Source organism: Peromyscus eremicus, unplaced genomic scaffold (assembly GCF_949786415.1).
Source record: "Peromyscus eremicus unplaced genomic scaffold, PerEre_H2_v1 PerEre#2#unplaced_57, whole genome shotgun sequence".
NCBI lineage: Eukaryota > Metazoa > Chordata > Mammalia > Rodentia > Cricetidae > Peromyscus > Peromyscus eremicus.
In genome coordinates, this window is record NW_026734301.1 from 1,041,371 (window position 1) to 1,066,853 (window position 25,483).

At 41.6% G+C, this 25,483-nt stretch overlaps 1 long non-coding RNA gene across 1 annotated transcript in view; it reads right to left on the minus strand.

The window, feature by feature from the left end:
* Positions 1-25,483, minus strand: part of LOC131901220 (uncharacterized) — a 37,887-nt gene continuing 12,404 nt past the window's right edge. Inside the window, exon 3 of the long non-coding RNA XR_009376437.1 lies at positions 1-670. This is a non-coding gene — a long non-coding RNA (uncharacterized LOC131901220). The remainder of the gene's footprint in view (positions 671-25,483) is intronic.

A 25,483-nucleotide genomic window follows, 5' to 3' on the forward strand; every position in this document is an offset into this window, starting at 1 on the left:
TACATTCATTTTACTCAATGGGGCCTTTAAAACAGTATCATTATATACAGTGTATAGCCTTAGCAAACTATTAAAGCAATGACAAGATAAAAGTAATAACAAAAGTTAACAAAACCTTAAATGAAAATGAAGAAAACCAAAAACCAAAGCATAAATATCCCAAGATATAAAACAAAAATATTAAGGAATTTACAGTTTCCTTTGTAATTTCATTATGGAAGAGCAAAAGCGGTGAGGAACTGGCTTATTCTCCTTAGTGAATTATCTTCAGCTACACTTGCCCATGACATGGTGTCAGCTTCAGCACTGCAGTAGAGAGATTCTTGTGCTTTTGGTGTGTTCTGTCTAGATGGCAGTGTGACGTTAACACAGTCTTGCTTGTCAGATTTCCCATCACATATGGAGTCAGGGTTCTTAATAATTTGTCTTGTGTTCTCTGTATTTTAGACTTATTTCTGACACAAAATTTTCTCCAGTGATAGTGAGCCCACTGATATGGATCAGATTGAGGCTGGATCCCCTGATGGTACGTTGATATTTGCCTCACTAGTGAGTTCAAAGCTGAAAAGAGGTGGCATTTTCTGAGGAGGCCTTGAACCTGGAGTGTAGAATGTCATGCCTTCAAGGTGTTCCTGGCTTCATCCAGCCTTCTCAGTCTTCTTAACAGGTGCTGTCAGGTAAAATCAGTAAAGAAAGTATGATTTAGAAACAGTTTTGCTGTGCCATTGGCATGAAAAATCAGGGCCTATCCATCCCTAGTAAACAAAAGTTAAGGAAGGAAACACACTCCATGATCCCTAGCTGCTGGGGATGGGTCTCAATGGTAACCTACTTGCCTGGGACATAGTGTTTCTGCTTCAGCAGCTCCATCTGTAGGAGGCTCTCATCCTGGGCTGTGGAGTTCCTGCTGGAGGTTTTCAAACCTAGGGGAGGAAGATAGATGGGACACAAGCCTGGTGGGGACCTGCCATGTCAGCTTTTGAGCCCCCACCAGATCTACTCAGCTAGACAATCGAGCATTACCTTTCAGCTGAGTTCATTCCCTGCTTCCCCAAGGGAAAAGGGTCAGAAAGCTACTGGGCAGGATTTTTTCTCAACTTTTAAAAACTGATAGAAGTTGATCTGGAAAATACACACTGTGATGGATTAGAAAAAACAGCATGTTTCTCCAACAGTCCAAAGACATCATTTTGGAGAAATATCAGTATGACAAGGTCTGAGGCACAGGTCAGGGAGGATGTACCTGGTCTTGATTAGATACCAGGTGAATGTGAACCTCCTGGAAAACTCTATGCCTGCCCTCTAGTGGAGCCTACACAGCAATGCAGAGAAGGCTCTGATGATTCCTACAGCTCAGACCCCTGCATGGGATTAACTTGTCAACTCCTACTCTGTTTGTGACCAGAGTAAATCTTCTCATGAGAAACTGATAAACAGTGAAGAGAGCCAGCAATCAGCTGTAGGCTGCTGTATGCAAATCTGCCAAAGTGTAGACAATTATCTCTAAACATAACGTTCATGATGGAAAATAAAGTTGCAGGAGGACACACTTTCCTTCAAAATTGATGATCCCCCTCTAGGTTTCTGGCTACCATGTGAATATTTGTGAGGAGATCTAATCTAAGAGATGAGATACTCAGAGGATACTAGAGGTCTCAGAATGGAAGAAGAGGACACAATCCCCATAAGACCAAGGAGAAAGCATATTGCTTCCAGGACAGAATTTCCTGTTGACTGAGCCAGTAAAGACACTCTGAGGTGTTCTTTCCCTGGCTGTGGCTGGGAGCTTTGCCAGTTGAACAGAAACTCAAAGAGGACAGAGATCCAGGTATAGCGGACCCACTTGGATCCACCTGCTTCTGGAATCCTGGGTTCCTACCTCATCTGGGACACAGTGAAATGATGCTGCAGCTTTACTGCCAAGTCCCTTTGCTGGGTGAGCAGCTCCTTCTGCTTCCTCAGGGACTGAAGATTTTCCTTAAGTCTTTGATGTTCCTGTTCGTTAGAACATTGTGTTTTTAGGAGAGGATTGTGTGCACCCCTTTAAATACACACATGTGCAAGCACACACACACACACATGCATGCACACACGCACACACTCTTGAACACACACATGTGCATGGATGCACACATACAAACACACTACATTGCATCCATGTTTAGTTTCCCAGATAACACTATTGTAAGAAGAGATCATCTGGGATAGTATGGAGAAGAAAGTTACATTTTATTAACCCATACCCACTTTACCCATATTCCAGCCCAGAGGCATTTCCATTCTAGAATCAATGGTCCACCTAGAGTCTGTATTTCAACTTTCTGTATAACTGTACATAGCTTCTCACAGGCCTGCACCATTTTACACTACTACCAATATCGGAGAGTTCTCATTTCTGCCAACCCTCCATCAGGACAAATTTTAACTCAGTATGAAGAAGTTTGAAATAAAAGCAGGTTCTGAATGCTACAGACACAACATGGAGTGGGTGCTTTAGAGTATGGTGAGTCTAAGGGGTGCACTGAGACAGCCTCTCCTCACACCTCAGCATAGCTGTGGGACTTCTGCTGGGCTGAGATGCAGCCACAAGCACCTCTGCAGTGCAGAATTTCTCAGGGAATAAAGTCCAGGCCAAGCTCCAAGGACAAGGTTAGCTGAACCAAGGTTAGGCAAAGGTGAAAGGAAAATGTCAGCAGACGATGAGGAGAAGAACAAAACAGGATGCAGGGAAGTCATCAGTGGTCAGCCACCATTCACCCAGAGCAGAGAAGGACACAAACCCTCAGGCACCCTTTCCTGCCTCTCAGTAGCCTCTTTCTCACCTTCATGTACCCCATTACTTTGCTTTTCACCAAAGGATATCTTTGCAGATAAATAATTCTGCCTCTACAAAGACCTGAAAAAATTTTGCCTTGCATCAATTTTCTGTCTTTTGTTGTTGTTAGTTTATGGACATGCCGAATGATGAGCAGCTCCGTCAGTTCTTTGACTGATGCAAAGTGGTACTAACCAGGTTAGGCACAGTACTTTCACATTGATGTCTGTCTCCATCATTCTTAAAGATGTTCCATTGTTCCATGAGTGAGTGAACATACACATACAGGCTCAAACACATATTCCCATACCCACATAGATACACATAAGACAGCACATAGACACACACACACACACACACACACACACACACACACACACACACACACACCTTTCTTGAACCCAGAAGAGCAAGGCAGAAGACTAGAATGTTACAGCACCTTTTCTACTCTAGGGAGAGGTAGTGTGTCCTCCCTGTTGTCTACAAGACTCAGACTCATCCAGGCTCTTCTGCCCTGGCCTGAACTTATTTCCCCTTCTAGGGAACTTTTTATCGCCAGACTCACTGATTGTACAGAAAAGTAACAACCTCTGCACAACTGAGTTTAACCACACAAGACCAAGTGCCCATGGATGATGGCTGGACATGAAGCCTTCCGACAGATGCAATTTGACCCATCATAGACTCCTCACTAAACCTACCCAGACTCCTCCACAGAAGACAGTGATAGACCAGAGAATGGAGGTCACCCATTGTCATTACTTTACCCAATAACTTTTGACCAGATTTCAGTGCATATTATATGAAAACAGTCCCAAGGAAGTCACTAGGAGGCTACTTAGGTTACCTAGAGCACTTTTCTGAAATGCACACTCTATACAACTATGAGGAGGAATCTGTCCTAAGACACAGTCATATACATGACAGAGTGAGCATCAAAATATCAGGTTCCATATTGTGTAGCCAGTAAGACAAACTAGAAATATCCTGGGATGTTACCTCTATGCTGTGAAAGAAAAGTCTATGTTGATTTTTCAAATAGCTCCATAGTTTGATTTTTGCTATTTTTTACGAAATGCATTAATTTCAAAGTAATAAAAATGTATAAAAATTAAGAGAAACCTACAAGTCAGTTCTTTTTCTGACCAAATGAATCATTTAGCAATGAGATGAGACAGAAAAAGACATGAAGCTCTACTGTGAGGAGACAGGAGATCCAAAGATCTGTGGCTATCCGGCTTAGCCAGAAGAGAAAATTTCAGGTTCAGTGAGAGACCCAGGCTAAAGGGATTAAGGGAGAAAGCAACAGAGGTCACTTGATGTGGCCTTCCAACAAACTCACTAATGTGTGCACCCTCAAGCATGCATACAACACACACACACACACACACACACACACACACACACACACACACACACACACCTCAAATCATAAGTGGACAGAACACAATGAGGAGGACATCAACTGATTGAGGATGACATTACCAGTTGAATTTAGACTCCTCACACTAGCTGTTTCAAGTGAGACCCACAAATCTGCTTTCCATCATTTTGAGACTAAACATGCCTGGGAAAGCATGTTATGCTTCTGCAGGCTATGTTGATAAAGATGGAGAACTAATTCTCTTAAAATCTCAAATCTAGCCGGGCGGTGGTGGTGTACGCCTTTAATCCCAGCACTCGGGAGGCAGAGCCAGGCGGATCTCTGTGAGTCCGAGGCCAGCCTGGTCTCCAAAGAGAGTTCCAGGAAAGGCGCAAAGCTACACAGAGAAACCCTGTCTCGAAAAACCAAAAAAAAAAAATCTCAAATCTGCCACCCTGACGCCCACCTGTCATAAGCCCTTGCCACATCCCTGGTCATCCAGTGAGCTTCTGAGTGTAAGATCCAGGATGGGAGAACTGGCCAATGCTAGTCACAGGAAACAGTATTGAGAAACTGTTACTTAAGTTCCTGTCAGTGTGAACCAAGAGGTTGACCAGGTAAAGAGAACACCATGGCAGTCGGGGAACAAGAGGGTAAAATGCCATATGACACCCAAAAAGATGTCCACACGACACAGTCATTTGGCTTTTGTAGGGCACGTTCCTCCTTCCATACTGTTTCTGCCTCTGATCTCATATGACCTGTGCAAAGCAAGTGAGACCCAGAACCCTTGACCTCACTCACTCAGATCTCTGTGCTACTCCCTAAGTGGCTCCCATCATAGCACTGCTCTTTCCGTACTAACATATTGGTGAGTGACATGTGATTTACCCATCTCCCTTGATGGACTGCAGCTTCTAGCAGAGCAGTAGGGTTTGCTTGCCAGTGATGCAGTGCCTTTCAAGATGATAACTCCCCAGAATGACTTGTGAATGATCACAGAAATGAACTATTGGATGGGATGGGTCAGGTGGATAAGTGAGTAGATGGTTACATGGGTGTGTGTGTATGTGTGTGTATGGTTAGACAAGTGGGCAGTTTGGCCCTGCTGCTTCAACCTACCTGCTGCTGCTTTGTCCAGAGATCATAGATCATCCCATGGGCCTCCTCACAGAGCCTCCTCGCCTCCTCGCAGGACTCTTGTAGTAAAATCTGCTCCCCCTGCAGCTTTCTGTTGTCCTCTTTCAACATGTTCACTTTTTCCTTTAGCTGAGTCCATTCCCTCAGGAGCTGACTGTAGACGGTGCTGAAATATCACCAAAAATGATGAGCTCCACCTCCATCTGCCACTCCTGCCTCCTAATACCATCCTTCCTGCAAGGTCCCATGTTCCCAACCGCAGATCCCTGGGATAAACCCACATTAGCCATGCCAGCATGACTCAGGTGCAGACTAAAGCCAGAGAATAGCCAAATTACAGAAAGATTCAAACTACTTCTGAATACCCTGACAGCAAAAGGGATCCATGTAACTCCGAAAACCTGATCTCCTACCTCTCCACCACACACCCTGATGTTTACCTGTTCACAGTATTGAGAAAACATGAGCAGGTAGAGGGAAACCATGCCCTGAGGAGGGACAGAAGACCCAATGTAAATACATTCCATGTTTCCCATAGAAACCAGCTCTGTAAGCTCCTGCCAGAGCCACAGAAAACATTCATGGTGCAAACCATGTTTTCTCTCTAGAAGCTCCAGAAGTTGACAGGAAAATGTTGGGAGGGGCTCTCAGACTCTTCACTCTTAGGAGAACTCAGTTTCGGAGGCACAAGTCCAAGAGCTATAAGGCAGGCTGCTTGCTAAGAGGTAAACAGACTAGAACCTCAATTCAACTTTGTTCTAAGGTGAGGAAGGGGAGAAGCTGCTGTGGAATGTCTTTCTGTATGCTGTGAATATGTATTGCTCCCATTGGTTAATAAATAAGCTGCTTTGGGCTATGGCAAAGCAGGATGGAGCCAGGCAGAAAAATCCAGGAGAGTCAGAGAAGCAAGTCAGAGGTGGAGGAGATGCCAGCTGCCACCCAAGGAGAAACATGCCAGCAGCCTGGCCATGCAGCAACCATGTGGCAAACATAGATTAATAGAAATGGGTTAATTTAAGATGATAGAGCTAGCTAGCAAGAAACTTAAGCCATTGGCCATACAGTTTGTAAGTAATATAAGCCTCTGTGTGTGTCTTTGGGACCATTTGGCTTCAGGAGGTGAGTGGGACAGATTCCTCCTGACAGCTGGGTCAGGCAGAACTGGAGAAACTTCAGACTACCAGAAGCAGTCCTTATGAATTTCTGGGGTCCCATCTAAATTAGGCACTCACCAGTAGAAGTGGGTATTCTCACTCAGCTCCTTGCACTTGTATGAGGCCTCACAGATCTCATTGGGGAATTTCTTCACATCTGACATCTCCTTCTCATGCTGTGTTTTCAGCATCTGAAGCTCAGATATCAGCCTGTGGTAGGGCATGGCCCCAGGAGCAAAGAACCCCATGAACACAGGCCTCAGGGATCACATGAATTAAGGTTCTGTTTGTACTACCCTAGCCCACTGGATGTCACACCCTGAATCCTATGTACTGGACCTCCTGATGTGCATTGGACTTGCCTCATTGCCCCATGGCCAGGAAAGGCTGGGTGTCAATAGGGAAGGAGACAGGGCTACATGAGCTCCCTCAGTAGACCTATAGCGGCAGACTAGCTGTCTGAGAGGGTGTGAGGAGTCTGTGCCACAGATCCAGGTCTATCTGAAATCTGTGATGACATTCCCACTGTCATGAGAACAGAGATTCTTTCTCCTTACAAGGATATCCAGAACTCATAATCAGTAGTGCCATGAAGGAGGCACTACATGAGGATGGCTTTATAAACTCCCAAGGGGATTCCAATGAGGGACCAGGGTGAGCACAAAGGCTGAGAGCAGTGATGCTCAATGTGGGGCTCCCTGGCCTCGGCACATACATCACCAGAAATCTTTGAGACATGTGAATATTCAGGCCTACTATCAAGCTCTGACTCTCTGGATCAGGAAGGACACACACACACACACACACACACACACACACACACACACTGTAAGTGAGCCTCTAAGAGGCAGTACAGAACACACTCAGACACACAATCCTAAGCAAAAGGAGATTTATTAACCCAGCAGGGCAAGCATAGTTTGGGAGCCTGTCTCTTGATCAGGCGAAGGCAAACAGCAAGCAGCAGGCTTTTTTCAGCAGTGGGTTTTTAAGTAGAAAAGGTTAAGTCTGTGCTGGGTAAATTGTTGAGCTCTGAAGGGATAGGTTAGCCAGTGTAACCAAGTAATGAATTTCGATTATTGGACTTTGGTGTTTAGTTTCAAGAATGAGTCAGTGTCCACAAAAGGAAACAGACTTTGGGGACTAAATTTAGGAATGTAATCTAATGGTTTATCAAGGGAGAGGGAAGTGAAAAGAGCAAAACCTGCCACTGCCATGTTTGCAACGTTTGAGCCCCTTAGAGAGCAGTTCACACACATAATTCCACACACAGTTAGGATGTCAGAGAAATGCAGGTAAGTGGCCTTGTCTCATAGTATAAGGAACAAGACTAGAGAGGAGCAGGGATGAAATCTAGGCCTTGCAGATACACAGATGGACCGAGTAGGACCACAAGGCCTTTCAGGTTGTTCCCAGATCAAAAAGCAAAAATAAATACTGGAATATAAACACTCAACCCAGAGCACCAAGCATCTCCTAAAAGCCAATGTCTGTCAAGGCCTCTTGAAATGCATGTTGTGATCTTACACCCTACTGCCCCTCTGTACTTTGTGATTCAGGCCACAGGCTCTGCTTTTTTAATTTGGAGGAATCAGAACAGCCTGTGTCCTATCTCACTCCTACAGGTTTCAGTTCTGCCTCTCAGATGCACTCAGGACACAGTAGGGTTCAGACAGTCACCAGAGAACAGGGCATTATGAGTACCTGTTGTTCAACTCATTGTTGTTATAAAGGGCCAGGAATTCAAGCAGTTCATTCCTCTCATTGGTCATCATCTGTAGCTGAAGGGTCAGTTTATCCACCTGGTTCAGCTGTTGCTCCTGCTCAATGAGGAAGAAGGGTGTGGATGATGCCTTCCTAAGTCCCTGTAGGTCCATAAATACAAGTGAATTTGTACAGATGAATGGCATAGAGCCAAGAGAGATCATGTGGAGTCCCAAGAGGAGTCCTGAGGAAGAGGAAATGCATGGAACCCAGCGAAGCCCCAAAATTCAGAGCAGCTATCTTTAAACTGGGGACCATAAGCCATGTGTCTGTCTCTAATCTGTGAGGATAGATATATGCCTCAGGCTCTACTGCAGCCCCACTGTCCCTGAAAGACATAAGCAAGGCCAGCCATGTTGGTTTGGAATTGTCAGCCAATACCTGATGTGATGCAAGAAAGTCCTGGACTGCCTGGTGCTTTGCATCTCCCAGCCCGATAACCTGTGTGCAGGACTAAAAGCAACTGAATATCTCAGACCTGGGTACATGGATGGAAAGTTTCACTCTCTGGTATTTATATCAGATATCCATGAAACCTACAGAAATCCACTGAGAATAAAATGTAGCAACATGCTACCCTGATACCTCATTAGTGGTTCTGTGCCTTCTTTGGCATTCTTTGACAACCAGAATGAACTGAAAAAGGTCCTAGCACAGCAGCTGCATCCTTGAACATTCCTGGCCCTCTGCCAACTACCCATCAGAAACCTCCACTTTGGATCTGTTCTTTAGGAACCCAGATAAGCAGCATAGGCCCATGGCTTCAGATGATCACAGCTACTGAACCCCGTTACTAGAAGGTCTAGTTCTGGCCTCAACTCCTCCCTAAAAAACCAGAGATCTCTCTTCCAGTCAGTATGCTCAGTCTTGCCAACATGTTGATTGGTGAACTCTATACGCACTTAATGAATGCCTCAAGGGCAGTTGGCATTGCCACAACACTGATGATTTCACAAAAGATGCCAAGGGCTCTCCAGGATACAACAGAATTTCTAGAGAAGGGACTGTTAGGGTCACTGCAAACAGCCTCCACCTATCTTATAACAAACTCTTCCCCAATTCACCAAAAGCCAAGCTGCCCTTTCCAGGAGCCTTCCCTGAGACACAGGGGAAGGCCTTCAGCACCTCCTCCTTCCCATCCAGAGATCTCTCTGATTCATTAGAATCTAGTTCATTCTAATTCAATAGTTCATCATGTATGGAGGGCAAGCCTCATTTTCCAAACTGTGCCCAGGAATGGCTCTTCTCATCCTGATGATCTCTAACTAACAAGATGAGAAATAAAGGATGCTAAGAAATTAGCTCAGTATAATGGGGAAGGAAGATCAGTTCCATGAGGTGAATAAGCTCATCAGAGAAGATCCATCGGGCAGTTACAATGTATGAGGATGGTGGAGGATTGTGTGGGTCCTGTCAGAGCAATGGTAAGTCATATAGGTAAAGATGAAACTTTTACCAAATGCTTCAGGGAATACATTCCATCAATCATGATGTTAGCAAAGTTGTTATCAACCATTAAAAGTGTGACTGAAAATACCTATGAACTGGGCATCCACAGGTGAGCCCTCTGACACCAAGAACAAATCCTTACAGGAAGAGTGATGTCCCAGTCCTGCATTCAAGGTAGAGGGAAGATGACTGGCTAGTGAGAGGCAGAAACTCAGAAACCTTAGTGGTCACTGACATGAAGCAATACTTGGTGGCTCCTGCCCTGCTAGTGGGTTGTTATTTAAATGTGAGAACCTGTAGCTCTGGCCAGGGGACTTTACTCTCCCTGTTATTATTAATGACACACACCAAAAGAAATCCAGTGTGAGTGAAGTGCATGGCTGGTACTGAAACCTCTTTAGTCCCTCTGGGCTTCCTTCCCACTCAGTGAAAGCAGAGGGCCCTCAACAGAACAGCTGCAGCCTTGCCCATCCCTGGCTCTCTGCCAAACTAACCTTGAAAAATCCTCAACTTTGTTCTGCTCTTGAAGAACTCAGAGGACCTGGATATGCCCATTGCTTCTCAGAAACTCTCACCCCCTTAGCCCCACTCCCAGAAGGATCAGCTGAAGCCTTCCTCCTTCAGGAAGCTCCCCATCCCTTTCCCAGGACTCACTGTGCTTTCCCCAGAACCATTTATTTCTTGATGTGTGACATGGAGACTGAAGGGCATCTTCCTTCTGCCTCCCTTTGGCCTCCCTGTGCTCTCCATCCTGTCTCCCAACAATCCTGTTCAGTTTAGTCAGCATGTCTGTAGGTGAAACACAAGACACTGCACAAATGCCCCAATGAGAGTTGGTGTTGCCACAACACTGGTGACATCACATGGAATGCCAGGGCTCTCCAGGATACAGTAGAGTGTCCATGTGCTGATGTCACATGGTATAGCTGTTACATCCCTGTCTCATACCTCACCCAAAAGTGACTTGAAACCAAGGTGCCATTTGCAGGAGCCTCTGGGTTCACAATGAAAGTCTTTAGGTAGATCCTCCTTCAAAAGCCAGAAATCTAGGCCTCTGCTTCATTAGAAACTTTATCTAAGTGAAATTGAAAGCTCATTTTGCATGTGCTGTCCAGGGTTGGATTTTCCCCTCCTCAAGATTAATAATCAATAATTTGAGAAAGAAAGGATGCTTAGAAATGAGGTCAGGATAATGGGGAGTAGTAGGGATGAGACCTCTGAAGTGAACATTCATCCAGGGAAGATCCTCAGAATTTCAGAGATTGGTGGGCTCAAAAAAAGTCACATGGTTATGAAGATTCCCCCAGTGTCAGTAAAGCTCACTCAAGCTATGAAGTTGTTAGTGGGATGGTATCTTAGTGTCATTTGATTTGCATTTCCCTGATGGCTGAGGATTTTGAGCAATTCCTTAAATGTCTTTTGGCCATTTAATATTTTTCTATTGTGAATTCTCTGTTTAGATCTGTACCCCATTTTTTAAGTTGAATTCTTTGGTGTTTTGATGTCTAGTTTCTTGAATCTTTATATATTTTGAGATCAGCCCTCTGTCAGATGTGTGTTTGGTGAAGATCTTTTCCTATTCTGTAGGGTGTCATTTTGTCTTGTTGACCCTTTCCTTTGCCTTACAGGAGCTTCTCAGTTGCAGGAAGTCCCATTTATTAGGTGTTGCTCTCAGTGTCTGTGCTAATTCTCTTCTATCAGGTTCAGTGTAACTGGATTTATGTTGAGGTCTTTGATCCATTTGGACTTGAGTTGTGTGCATGGTCATAGATAATGGATCAATTTGCATTCTTGTGTGTGTCAACATACAGTTATGCCAGTAGGCCAGCACTATTTGTCGAAGGCGCTTTCTTTTTTCATTGTATAATTTTAGCTTTTTGTCAAAAATCAGGTATTCGTATGTCTTTGGATTAAAGTCAGGGTCTTTGATTCAATTCCATTGATCTATGTGTCAATTTTTATGCCAATACCAAGTTGTTTTTATAATATAGCTCTATAGTAGACCATTTGGTTAGGGATGGTGATGCCAGACATTCCTTCATTGTACGTGATTGTTTTGGCTATTCTGGGTTTTGGTTTTCAATATGAAGTTGAAAATTGTTCTTTGAAAATCTGTGAAGACGTTTGTTGGGATTTCGATGGGGATTAAATTAAATCTGATGATTGCCTTTGGTAAGATCGCCATTTTTACTATGTTGATTCTACCTATCCAAGACCATATGAGAGCTTTCCATTTTCTGATACCTTCTTCAGTTTCTTTTTTAAAAACTTAAAGTTCTTGTCAGACAGGTTACTCCAATGTATTTTATGTTGTCTGTGGCTATTGTAAGGGTGGATGTTTCTCTGATTTCATTCTCAGCCCATTTATCATTTGTATATTGGAGGCCTACTGATTTTTTTGAGTTTGTTGATCTTGTATCCTCCCAAATTACTGAAGGTGTTTATCAGCTGAATGAGTTCCCTGGTAGAATTTTTGGGGTCACTTATGTATACTATCATATCATCTGAAAATAGTGAATGTTTGACTTATTCCTTTCTAATTTGTACCACCTTGATCTCCTTTTGTTATCTTATTGCTCTAGCTAGAACTTCAAGTCCAATGTTGATAGATATGGAGTGAACAGCCTTGTGTTATTCCTGATTTTAGTAGAATCCCTTTGAGTTTCTCTTCATTTAGTTTGATGTTGGCTGTAGGCTTGATGTGTGTTGCCTTTATTATATTTAGGTATGTTCCTTGTAGCCCTGATCACTCCAAGACTTTTATCGTGAAGGAATGTTGAATTTTGTCAAAGACCTTTTCAGCATTTAATGAGATGATCATGTGGGTTTTTTTTCTTTTAGTTTATTTATATGGTGAATTCCATTTACAGACTTCCATATGTTGAACCACTGAAACAAAGGGATATAGAAAAGGTAGGACAAAGTGTAGATTATTGAGTCTACTCTGAAAAGAAAAAAGAGAGGATATAGATATGGTAATATAGAAAGTTAGATTTTTGAATCTACTTTTAGAACGGAACTACTAGTTTTAAATGTTTCACATTGGATTTGATTTTTGTATATTATATATAAATTATGCATATTGATACAAATTTGAGTTTGATTCTGTTAGAAAATACTGTACATATATTTCTAATCTTATTCAATGTATCATTCCTATACAGTTCATTTCACAATGCAATGCAATTTTCTAGTTCTTGAAATTTATGGCCAACTACTTAGGATAATAAAGAAATGCAGGTTAGTACTTATTCATTACAATGAAACATGTAGTCATATTAGGTTTGTTCTCAAGGTCAAGCAGAAATATATTTTAGATAGACAGGTCATCTTAAAGCACTTCAGAGATCTGCAGGATATGGCATTTAAGATGATAACATAGAGTTTTTTTTCTTTTTTTATGACTGTGAGACATGTCTGCTCCTGGCAGCATCAATTTACTTCAAAGAAGATGATAGGCATTGAAGAAACTCAAGATAGTGTTTACTTTATTTGTGGCAAAAGTTAGCCACTGGGTAAGAAAGTGACCTTACATCAATTGCTGACAGTATGCTGTACAAAATGGACAAGCATGACACAAAGGAAAGGACTGCTGCACCTTGCCAAGACAAAGTAGGAAGGCCCTTCAGAAAATCCTTCTTCCCAGATCAGTCTGACTGATATGCTAGGCCTGTAGGCCAAAGATGGATGTCCCAATGGTGCAGAGAAATCTTGAGTGATTGTGCAGGCAACCAGCTGTTTCTGTCATTTCTCACATGTTTTAGAAGTCGCTTAGTTGTACTTCCTGTTTACTCAGTCAATGTTATTTCCTTCTCAGGTCTCTGAAGGAGTTGAATATTAAATAGTTATAGTTTTCCTTGTTAAGAAATTCAGAAAAGAAACTCACTAAAAAGGTGTGAAGTGCATAAGTTTGAAGGACATCAAAAGATGTTTTTCGGTTGGTAATGCAAATTAGGATAGAAGGAGAATTAGACACAGTCCTTTGGATTTACAAAAATAGGATAGAAAATGGAGTATTTTTCTGATTTTGTCAAATGCAAATGGAAGACATGGTTGATGTATTTATTGCCTGTATATATTGTATATAGTTATTGTACTTATTATATTTATTGCCTGTATATATTTTATATAGTTATTGAACTTATTGTATATAGTTTTTCTTATATTAGTTATAACCATTTTTTACTTTAGACAAAAAAAGGGGAAATGTGGTGATATTTTATTTGTGCTCTAACAAAGCTTGCCTGAACATCAGAAGGAGGAGTTAGCTATTAGTTAACCATAGAGGTCTGGAGGTCTGTACAGACAGAAAAGAAGTGATAGAGCTGGGCAGATAGAGGGAGTGATAAGGTGGGATGAGAGAGGTGCTTACTCTTTTTTGGTGAAGGATTTCATAGGGTTAAAAACTATTGGCTTACTGCTCTGCCTCTCTGATTTTTCAGCTTTTGCCCCAATATCTGACTCTGGGTGATCACCTGTAGCTTCAGGTGACCATGTTCAGGACTCACTGTGAACATACCTATCTGTCCTGAACCAGACAGCTGGAAGAGGCAGTCTACTGGTGGAAGACAAAGCCTACTAAGCCTTTGTCTCAGTACAGAAAATAAAAAGGAATCCAGAAGTTGGCCATATTTATATTATTTATCCATTCCTTGTTATGTATCTGCCTCTCAGGGAAGATTGTGTAATTAATTTTCCCTCAAATTAATGAATTCTGAATGTGTCTGCATGACTTGTTTGCAGCTGAATGAGTCAGAGGGTCTGAATTCTTCAGTTCTCCTTAGTTACCACCTGTTTAACCTGGGAGTGGAAGGGCCTTGTTAATCCTGAAAGTTTCAGCTTTCCCAACATTGGTTTAATTGCTGGGTATTATGAACTTCCTCTCTCTTTCCACAGAACTTTCTGAGACTTAAGGAAATAGTCCAACCCAGGTAAGAGCAAAACAGTTGGATACTCAATATCAAATGGTCAGTACTGGAAACATATATTCTAGCTATACACAATGATTGTTTTACATTTAGGAAATTTAAATATATGGATATACATACATGCACACACACACACATATATATATATATCTTCATGCACATATATATGTATATGAACATAGCAACAATTAATGAAAATAGAGGACATAAATTAGAAACAGAGCAAGGAGGAGTATTGTGAGGGTTTGGAAGGGTGAAAAAGAAGAGAAAATAATGCAATTATAATCTCAAAAATAATAGAAAAGAATTTCATAAAAAGGAAAATTGTTACACAACATTTCACCTGTTCCTTAAAATGTTAGTTGTTTCTACAAGTTCACATTGTCCTGTGGAGCTCTGCAAAGGTACTAAAGGCAAACACCAGTCCTAAAGTCCCTGGTGAATCAACCATTTTATGTTTGACCTCTTCTGTAAGCACAGCCCAGTGCTCTACTATGCTCAGAGAATTGTCCATAAAGCACTGCTTCTCTCATATATATTTTATCAGGAAAACCCCATCCTTCCTTCATCATCTTCCAGTGTATGTGAGACCTCTGCTTGTGATAACCAAGCATCCACAAAGCTTCCTGTGAGCCAGTCCATCACGATATAATTTCTCTCAGATTTCATTAGATTACATAGCCTGTATTTCAAGGAGGTTTAAGTAAGTGCATGACCTGCTTTCCCACTTCTATGGCATTCAGATTGATCTCATCTGTTCTCATAGCCTATAATCCCATGAGCCAAGCTTTGACAGGAGGTTTCATTGATCTTTTGAAAGTCTTTAGTTGAAAGACAGAATACTTCCTGACTAAGACAGGCTCTTTTTGCAGGCCATTTTAAGACTCTCAAATGCAAGTTCTAGCAATGATTTTCCTTTTCTCTGTATAAAAGGTCGAAACTAAGTGGCATCTTCTATCACTTTTATTCCAAACGGAGAATTACATTCTAATTGTATACAAGTGTACTGAATTTTTGCCTAACGAATTTTAATGAATTCAGCAGTTTAATATAAGATCTTGATTTTTTTATCTTCCATAAAATATCTGACTTATGATTAACTCTATTTTCTGGCTTTGTGTGCAACTTTCCATTTTCATTTAGAAAACTCTACAGATTTTACACCTTGACAAGAATTTATTTAGTCAGAAAACCTTTTTGTAAACTTCATGGGAGAGGACTAACAAGCACTGAATATTTCAACTCACCAAATTCATTACATCTAAATTACATTTGTCATATAAAGAAACAAACTAAGATGATGTACTTGCAAGTTATTAAAGTATCAAGTTGTTGGATGTAGGTTTTGGGCTTGTTTTAAGCACAACTTGCATTTTTTTAACAAACACTCTTTTATACAAGATTTTTAGTGTCACAGTGTCAGAGATCTAAGGAATGTCACACTTTAGCAAGTGCTGGGAAAGATAGGGATTACAAAGATTTCGGGTGGGAAAATATGGAGAATGACCCCACAGAGAAAAGCTTTTATTTGTTATGATGTAATTAATATTTACTAAGGCCCCGCAAAAACTCAGGGAGGCAAAAATGGTTATAATATTCTGGATTAATAAGAAAAGATCAAGAAGGAGAAATAGAAGAGGAAGTATAGCAGCAGGAGAAGATGGATGGATGGGTTGATGGATGGATAGTGTTAAGTGGATGGATAGATTGATAGAGATAGGTGATGGAAGGATAGATAGATAGATAATAGATAGATAGATAGATAGATAGATAGATAGATAGATAGATAGATAGATAAAAGTATATACAGTTTTTCAGGCTATACAATACAGTGGTTATTGGGTCCACCAAAGGCAGAATGGACTCAGAACATTTGTCCTTTTTTCCATATTGGTCAGAGAACTAGATAGGGGTGAAGAACTCAGAAGTTTTTCATCAACATCTGTAGCCCTTTGAATCTGGACAATTCTGTGACTTCTGATTCCCTGAAATAGCCCTCAAATTTAGTTCCATTCCAATTGTCTATCAGTGGTCCCACTTTTTCTTTATGCTGATATGCCAGGTGGGGGATAAACGCTTGTCATCCAGGGGGCCCTGTCATTCTAGTCCCCGAAGAACCTTTCTAAATAAATGCTCTCGGTTTTTTGTAGAACTCTAGAAAAAAAACAAGGAATCCTGGATACAGCAGATGATACAGAGATGTTGTGACAAAACAGGTTAAGTTCTAGAATGATGATATGGATTATTGTGATGGAGAGGCAAGAATTTCTGGTCCAGAAATATGTCACAGGCTAGATCCTCTGAAGATTACATTCAGACCACTTTTTTTCTCAGAGCTGAGGAACAAGCCCAAGGCCTTTTAGGCAAGCACTCTACCACTGAGCTAAATCCCCATTGCCAATTTTTTAAGGACATATTTTAGAGAAAAGTCATGTCATAGACTTTCCAGAATGTGATGGACTGATCATGATTGCCTTTGGGGATGTTATTTTTATAAAGACAACAAAATTAGTTGGGGGTTCTTAGCACTGAGCTCAGCAGCACGAGGACACTCTACTCAGTGATTAGTCTGGAATCCTTTAAGTAAAGTGGAGATGTAGCAAGTTGATGAAATGAAATGTAGAATTGCCTGCAGTTGAAAGGTCAGGGTGAGATGGTTAACTCCAGAATGTTAAGAAAAGTCAGAATAAGGAAAATTAAATATAGGAGGAACTCTGACAATGTGTGAGAAAAGCCTTTATTTGTTAATGCTTAGGTGATTGGCATTACACATCATACTGGGAATTTAAAAAAAAAATACAACGGGATCCTTCTTTGAGAAATCATTTCCATCCTTGATCTAATATTTTATATTAAGTTCAGCTCTCTCAAATCTTGTAAGAAAAAAGAAACTTTATGGACCATGTTTCTGTTAAAGAAGTAAAAAATTACTGAAGCAAATTTTTGGTTAGTCTAAGCATCTTGGTAGGAATGGTTACTCCTATGTTACTTTTGAGACTTGTTTGTTCCTAAAAATATCAGCTGAAGTCAAGATATGGAGTTATATCAGGCCACAACAGCATGCAGTATAACACCATTTGTGTTATGGTATGTCCATATTCATTGGTTACTCAGATGAGAGCTTGGATCATATGGTGAGTGGCACATCCTGGTGTGCATGTATTGAGGATAGTTCGTGTTGTAAATGAAATATCTGTGATCCACACAGTTGGTACTCAGGATGTCAACTTATATCTGTACATGAAGTCTGTGAGTCTAAGATTTTCAACAAATGTTCTTCTGTATGTCTCTTTTGAGGCCTTGATTGACTGTACAATATCAAGTGAAATCAAAATCTGGGATCAGAGTGCCTCAAGGTTCCCTCTAACTACCAAATATGTTAATGATGTCCATTTGCTTTCATCTGTAAGGGAGCCATTGGCTCTATTGAGAACATGGTGTTTCTGGCTCCCTTTTGGTTAGGGTGTTGGATGAAGAAGAGAGTATTCTGCCCATACATCCTTAATGTTCAGGGCTTCTGAGTTTAATTCTTGCTCAGTAGGCTGCAGGTCTCCACTGATAGCAGTTTATGGTCAGGCGTGTTTCTCTTCTGGGATTGACTGGACTCCTTTCACACAGGGCTTGGTCCTTGGCTACTTGATCAGTGTTTGGTCTGGGAAGAGTTCTTCATTGTGGTTGGAGCAGGCTCCATTTAAATTGTCTCTTCAAACTGGACTTCCTAGGGTCAACATTAAGTCTGACCACATATCTCTCATTGGGTTGGCAGGAGCTCCCTTGATTTTGTGGTTTGTGGTTTCTCTTCATCAAGGTCTGTGGTTGGCCTGTAACATTTCCACTTTTGATTTTGCCTGGTTTGTTCTATGAGCTTGGTATGAGCTCCGAATTCTTCCCAGTCAATATTTGTCCCAGACCTATGCTGTGGGATGTTCTGCATATTAAATGTTTTGCTCTGATTGGTTAATAAATAAAACACTGATTGGCCTGTAGTCAGGCAGGAAGTATAGGCGGGACAAGGAGAGAGGAGAATTCTGGGAACAGGACAACTGGGGCAGAGGAGACGCCACCAGCCGCAGCCATGAGAAGATGTTAAGATACTGGTAAGCCACAAGCCACATGGGCAACTTATAGATGAATAGAAATGGGTTGATTTAAGATATAAGAACAGTTAGCAAGAAGCCTGCCACAGCCATACAGTTTATAAGTAATATAAGTCTTGGTTGGGTTTGAGCACCTTCGGGACTGGCATGTAGAGCGAAATGAACTGACTGTGGGCCAGGCAGGACTGGAGAAAACTCTAGCTAAAGACTTACTTCTTCATTTGGTCCTTGGTGTCTTCAGAATAAAAATTAGAGCTGGGCATAGCTGTTTTCTTGGTTTTATCTGGGTGTTCATTCTTTAAGGGGATGCCCCAGCCCCACTTCTCTTCTTGATTAGGGCCCAGGCATATGCATAGCTAGAATGGGACTCAGGCCCACTACTTTTCTCAGTTTTGGCCTGGTCTTTGTCAGCATTAAGGTTATAATATGGCCCACATCTCTTCTTGGTTAGGCCCATACTTCATCAGGGTAAGGACTATAGGCAGTCAATAGTTTTATCTTGGTTGGTCCTTGGCCTCTTTCATTTAAGAGAATGTCCCAGGTCTTCTTCTCCCCTTGTTTTATCTCAGGCTTTTGTCAGGGTAAGTGTTAGGCCCCTGTCTGTGTTCCCTTTTCCTGCTTTGTCCCGGCCTCTTTCATTTGAAGGATTGGTCTGGGCCTGTGTCCTTTCTTAGTTTGGCCCAGTCTTCAGGGTCAGAGTTATGCTGAGGCCAACTTCTCATCCTGGTGAGGGCCCTGCCTTCAGTCCAGGTAAAGTTGAGTCATGGATACTCTCCTTTTCCTTCTTTGAGCCACGTCTTTTTCTTCTGAGGGATAGGGTAGAACTCATCTCCCTCTTGGTTGGGGCCAGCCTGCTTCAGTGTCAGGATAGACATGGGTGTTCTTTTCTTTGCTTTTTGTTTCATTTCATTTTGTTACTTTTCCTTTTCTCCTTTGGCCTTGGCTCTTCCATTTGATGGACTGGCCCAGGGATACCTCTGTTTTTCCTCTGGGTCAGAGCTTATTCAGCTTCAGGTTTGGGTGCAGTCCTCTGTTAGGTCAGGATTTGGCACATTTATTCTTAGGGTTGGTCCATGACCTTTCTGAATGAGGTAAAGCCATTGTTAATTTAGGCTTTATTCCTGGGTCTTCATCAGGTTCATCCTCAGGCCTTGGAATACTTCTCTTTTGACACCATGGTTTAATGGTTAATCCTGGTCTACTTTCACTTTAGGTGCTTAGCATGGGCTTTTTCAGAGACCATGTTGGCCTGGGCTACTTTCAGGGTATGACTATGTCCAGGCAGTTTTTGTGTTAGAGGTAAGCTTGGTTACATTGATATTCTGGAACTCCCTAGTACCTGTTTCTCTTTAGGGTTGAATCAGTGGATGCTTTTGAGTCCAGGTTTGTCTGAAGCTACTTTGTAATTTGTAATTAGCCTTGGATTATGCTCAGCCATTCTGAAAAAAAAATAATGTGGATATTGATAGAGGACAGTGTTTACAGCCCTTTTCTTACAACTCAAGTATATTCTGAGGAACACTTGCTCTTTCCAAGTGAAATGGGCACAGACACCAACATACACAGCACAGAGTTCAGATGGAATAAACTACATATTACACAAATAGAAAGGTAAGGTAGGTAGGAAACAGTGGTGCTTGGGAGAGTCCTTGCTGTTGCATTGGGGATTGTGAGCATGGGTAAAGAGGCACCATGAGCTCATGTGGAAAATTGTTGCTTCTCAGTAAAGATAACAAAATTGAGTCCCAACAAGGTCTCTGCTGCCTTTCCTTCCTTATGTGGTCTAGCCCATGAAGGCATATCGCAGGCAGCTAATATAACAGCAGAAGCTGGTCCTCCATTGATGAAGGCCGCCGCTAGATAGGCACATGATGGTTGTGAAGATCTTCATGAAGCCTTTTATGCAGTGTGGGCATGGTGTCCCCTTCTGTATGTCATTCATGGCATGCACTAATGAGGATGTTCCCCTGGTCTTTGTTATGGAAATGCTTCTCAAAATGTCATTTGTCTTCTGCCTTAAAAACCCCTGGAACAATGAACCATGCCTTTGTGATCCCTTTCAAGAAAGCTCCATGTCATGTCCACTCACTGATGTGTGATCAGGTCTTCCCACAAAGCATGTCTGCACTGACTCAACAGAAATTGATTCCTGCTCACGTTATTATTGTTGTAAATCACAGGCCACATTAGTAGAGTGAGCTGCCAACCTGTCAAGGGCACACATGTAACCATGACAATGATTCCTTATGGAGTGTCACAGAGGCCAGGCCTCACTCTGCTCAGGGAAGCACAAAGGGGGTCAAGCTATGCAGATGTTTTGGGGCTGGTAATTAAGGAAGTTGCCCAAGGGCTACAGTTATCATCATTGCTTGGGGACAACTTCCCATCCAATAATCCTCTCCTACTACAAAAGTTCACTGCTCAAAAGAGAAAGGTCAGTGGCGATGGGCAGACTCAGTCTGTATGTAAACAGTTCAAATAATGGTCTACCATTTCTAAGACTCAGTTTATCGTCAGTATTCTCTTATCATGAGATGTGTATTGTGCCATCTGCAGTACCTGGGCCTTGGGGGACAGAGCTGTTTGAAATTTGCCCTCCAGCCTGTCCCTTCACCAACATTAAACACAACTTGAAGTGGAATTGACCAGAAAGCAGAAAGCCATGAGGCTTTCCCTACCTCCTCTCATCGTGGTAGTTGATGACTTCTAAGGCTGTCACTCGCTGGATGGCAGTGTAAAAGCAGTTTATCCTGTCCCATTTTGGAAAGTGGAGTCCTGGGACAGGTGCTGACTCTGCCTCAGCTGTTGTCACCTTTTCTAACAAATGCTAGTGGAGATTAGTAGTAGAAAACAATGGACATATCTCACTTTGAGAAAACCCCTTCCCAATCGCCCATTGTCCTTTGCCTTCATGCCTCTCTCCGTCCCTGAAAGTTTTCTCTCTCAAGGCTGGCCTCACATTCCCAGCAATCCTTCTAACACAGTCTCCTTAGTGTTGGATTTCCTTTTTATTCTTTTTTTTTTTTACCATGGATGCTTTTTTCTTGCCCTAATGTGCCATTTGATGGGTAGTCAAAAGGAGGTAGCTTAGAGATCTGAGGAGTTAGTCAAGGTATCACAGTGTTCCTTTCCTGTATGCTAGATCTTATTGCAGATGGAAACCTACTCTTAAGAACTGTGGCATGCAAAAAGAAGGAAAACCAAACTGAATTAACATGTTTTTCTACTGGTCCTCAACCAATAAAATCTGTTATAAAAGAAAAACACTTTGGAAATTCTTCCTGTTTTCTAGATGAGATGAAGTGTAAGTGTTGTGCTACCCTCAAAGCCAAACAGGATTTAGGGAGGGTGGCCTCAATTAAACCAGCTATCTAATCACAGACCTTGAAATCGTTTTCCTGTCTGCAGCAGCAGAATCCGGAAGAAGAGAATTTATACAGTTGCCCATTAGAGATGCCTTTTTGCTGTCTCAGCCTCAAGGCCCGTGGTAACAGTTGCAGTAGGAACACCCCACCTGGAATTCTTCCTGTCAACATCATTGTATCCTGGGAACCCAAAATTTTCTTCTCTCCACCAAGTTGTGGATGGCCAGTAAGTGTTTTTATACTTACTTGATGGTGGTGATTTACTATAACCTGAAAGTGCAGTGGAAGAGGAAGGAGAAACTGAAAACTTACATGTTTTGGTGGCAAATGGTATTTTAGGGACTTAACGTGTGACATAGATTGTAGATATCCATCTAAGAAAGATCCTGAATCGTCTACACATTGTTAGCAACATCTTAGACAACATCTGTGCTCTAGAAGCATGGAAGTTCCATGCACGGAATGCAGCATGATCAAGCATGCCCCACCTACTGCAATAGTCCATCATAAAGGATGAGGGCACCATTATTCTTGTGCCACAATACACACATGCTTGTTCCCACACAGTACACACATCCATGTGCCCACAATCATAAATTTAAAAACATGTATTTGTCTACACCTTTGCAGGCACACACACACACATAGAAATAAACTTTGAAATTAAATTAGATGTACAATAAATTGTCAAAATAAGAAAAAAAAAGAAACAAACAACCTTTGTGGTATTGGTACGCATGTGTATGGTATGCATGTTGTATGCAGAGCTATGAGTATAGTTATGTGCATGTTTTTATAATTATCTATATGGTATACATAATATGTACAACCATATCTAACCGCATAAATATGTGTCTATAAATATAAAGATAAACTGAAATCCCAACTCCCAGACATCAGCCAAGGAGGCAGCAGAACTTTCTGATTGGCCAGCTTGCTGTGTTAGCTCTTTTCTGCCTTCAACTCTGAGTGCCTGTTACATTTTTTTGAAAGGGATAACTTTTTAATTCACAACAGAGACACTGTATTTGCCTTATTAGAAAATATGTAAAATGTAACTTTCAAAAAGCATAAATATCAGAAATAATCTTTGCTATCAGTATCTAGAAATGAATATCAAATCTTCCTTCAGTTCATTTTTCTATACCTGCATATCATTTCAGTAGTTTAATATTAATACTATATTTTTATTTTTTTCTCCCCTGAGAAATGCAGTCTTCATTATATACATACATATATATACATTATATATGTATACATTATATACATACATATATGTGTGTGTGTGTGTGTGTCATGAGATATCATACTCCATGATGGTGGCGGCCACTATGGTCTCTATCTAAAACATCTTCTAGTTGTCTAGAAGTCGAGTTGTTAATTTCTTCATGTACTAGTTTATATTTCTGTGCAGACTAAGAAGCATTTATTACACTAGGCTTTGAAGACATGGAGGTAACCAGGGTGAGTAGCATGGGAAGGGGTTCATTTGGGTGGGCTGACTTCATGTGCTGGGAAAGTTCTAGTTAAATGGGTGAAAGATCATGTCTGAAGTAACAGGAGGAAAAAAAGGCAGAACACAAAGAGAAAGGCATTTCTGACTCTGCACACTGCTACTCAGCATAGAACAACACATCAGCTCTTACCCACTGCATGACACATGGCTGTCCCAGATTTCAACTTAGCAAGGTGAATTGATTGACCTTGGGCTTGCTCTGCAATGATGTCTTCGTAGATGATACAGGTCTAAAAGCATTTGTAACAAATACACCTAAATGTACAAACCCTTACAATGTATTCTGCATCTGATCCATGCTCAAAGGGTGGTCCAAAAGTAAAATTGTTTTGAGTCCATTGTCCTCTGTAATTATGTTGCATACATGCTGTTTTAGTTAGGGTTTCTATTGCTGTGAAGGGACACCATGACTGCAGCAACAATTAAAAAGGAAAACATTTAATCAGGTTGCTTACAGTTTCAGAGGTTTAGTCCATTATGATCATGGCAGGACATGGAGGCATGCAGGCAGACATGATGCTCGAGAAGGAAAAGAAAGTGGAGAAGAAGCTACATCTTGATCCCACAGGCAACAAAAAGTGCTCTGAGACACTAGGCATGGCATGAGCATAAGAGATCTCAACACTCCTCCACAGTAACATACATCCTCCAACAAGGCCACACTCTCTCCAACAAAGCCATACATCCTAATAATTCTACTACCTATGAGCTTATAGGGGCTTATTACATTCAAATTAAAAAATCTCTAAGATATCCTTAGATAGCATAAGAAAACAGATTATGGTGGTGTTAGTAGACGATGTTTTTGATATGAGAGTACTTTTTTTAAAAAAAAAAAAAAGGAGAGTCTCATCATTAGGCTCTACCTATCTTAAATTCCTTGTTAGGGACTCCACAACAAAACAGAGATTGCCAAGAGAAACACATGAACACTCACCGAGTACAAACTTTCACAGCACAAGTCTTCCTAAGGAAGAAAAGCCCCCAACAAATGCTTAGACCTGAGATTTTGTTCAAGATTGCTTTCATTCAGAATTAATTGTCGTTACATAGAATATCTTTTGCTTATGAAGGAATCCGTAAATGTCCATATTTTCAAACAATATTAAACAAATATTCTAATTTGCAATTTAAAAAGTCAGGTACATTAAATGTACATTAACAACAAAAGTTTGGACTTCACTTAATCAGTATCAAATTTCTTAAATATAAAAGCATATAGTATTGAAGCCCAGCCACAGTATACAGGGGAGATGAAAGAAGATGAACACAGCATCATCAGCTGCCATCCATCCCCCCCCTCACTGTCACTTGCCCTGGGGACCCTCTAACCCTGAATCCCAGACCCCTGTGAACCAATCCAGGCACCGCGCTCATTTGGAGAGGTCCCTCTTGGACCCAACCTAATGAGCTTCCATCTAACAGGGAAAAGATGGAAAGAGTTATCTCTCACTCACACTGTTTGATATGTATGAGGGTATAAGAGCAGCTGTTACCCCTGTACATGCCTGCGCTGTCTTTGAACAGTTCTCATTTCCTGGTCTATGCCACCCCTAGCCAGGCTTCCAAGTGTGAAAGACAGGAATAAAGTCTTTGACACCAGCATCTCACTTGTGCCTAAAGTCTCAACATGAAGAGTAAGCACACCAACATCTCCCTTGTGCCTAAAGCCTCTGGAGTCCCAGAACACTCTTTAGTTTAAAGATGGGGTACCATCCCATGCACAAGTCAGAGTGACCCTTGGAGCACATGGAGATGGCGAAAGGGCATCAGTCTTGCTGTGGAGGTCATCTCAAGAGGAATTACTGACCTGCAGGCAGCAAGAGACCTGAACAAGGCTACCAAAGAAAGGGAGTCTTCCAAACACTCATCTGGTCTCATATCAGGCTTCT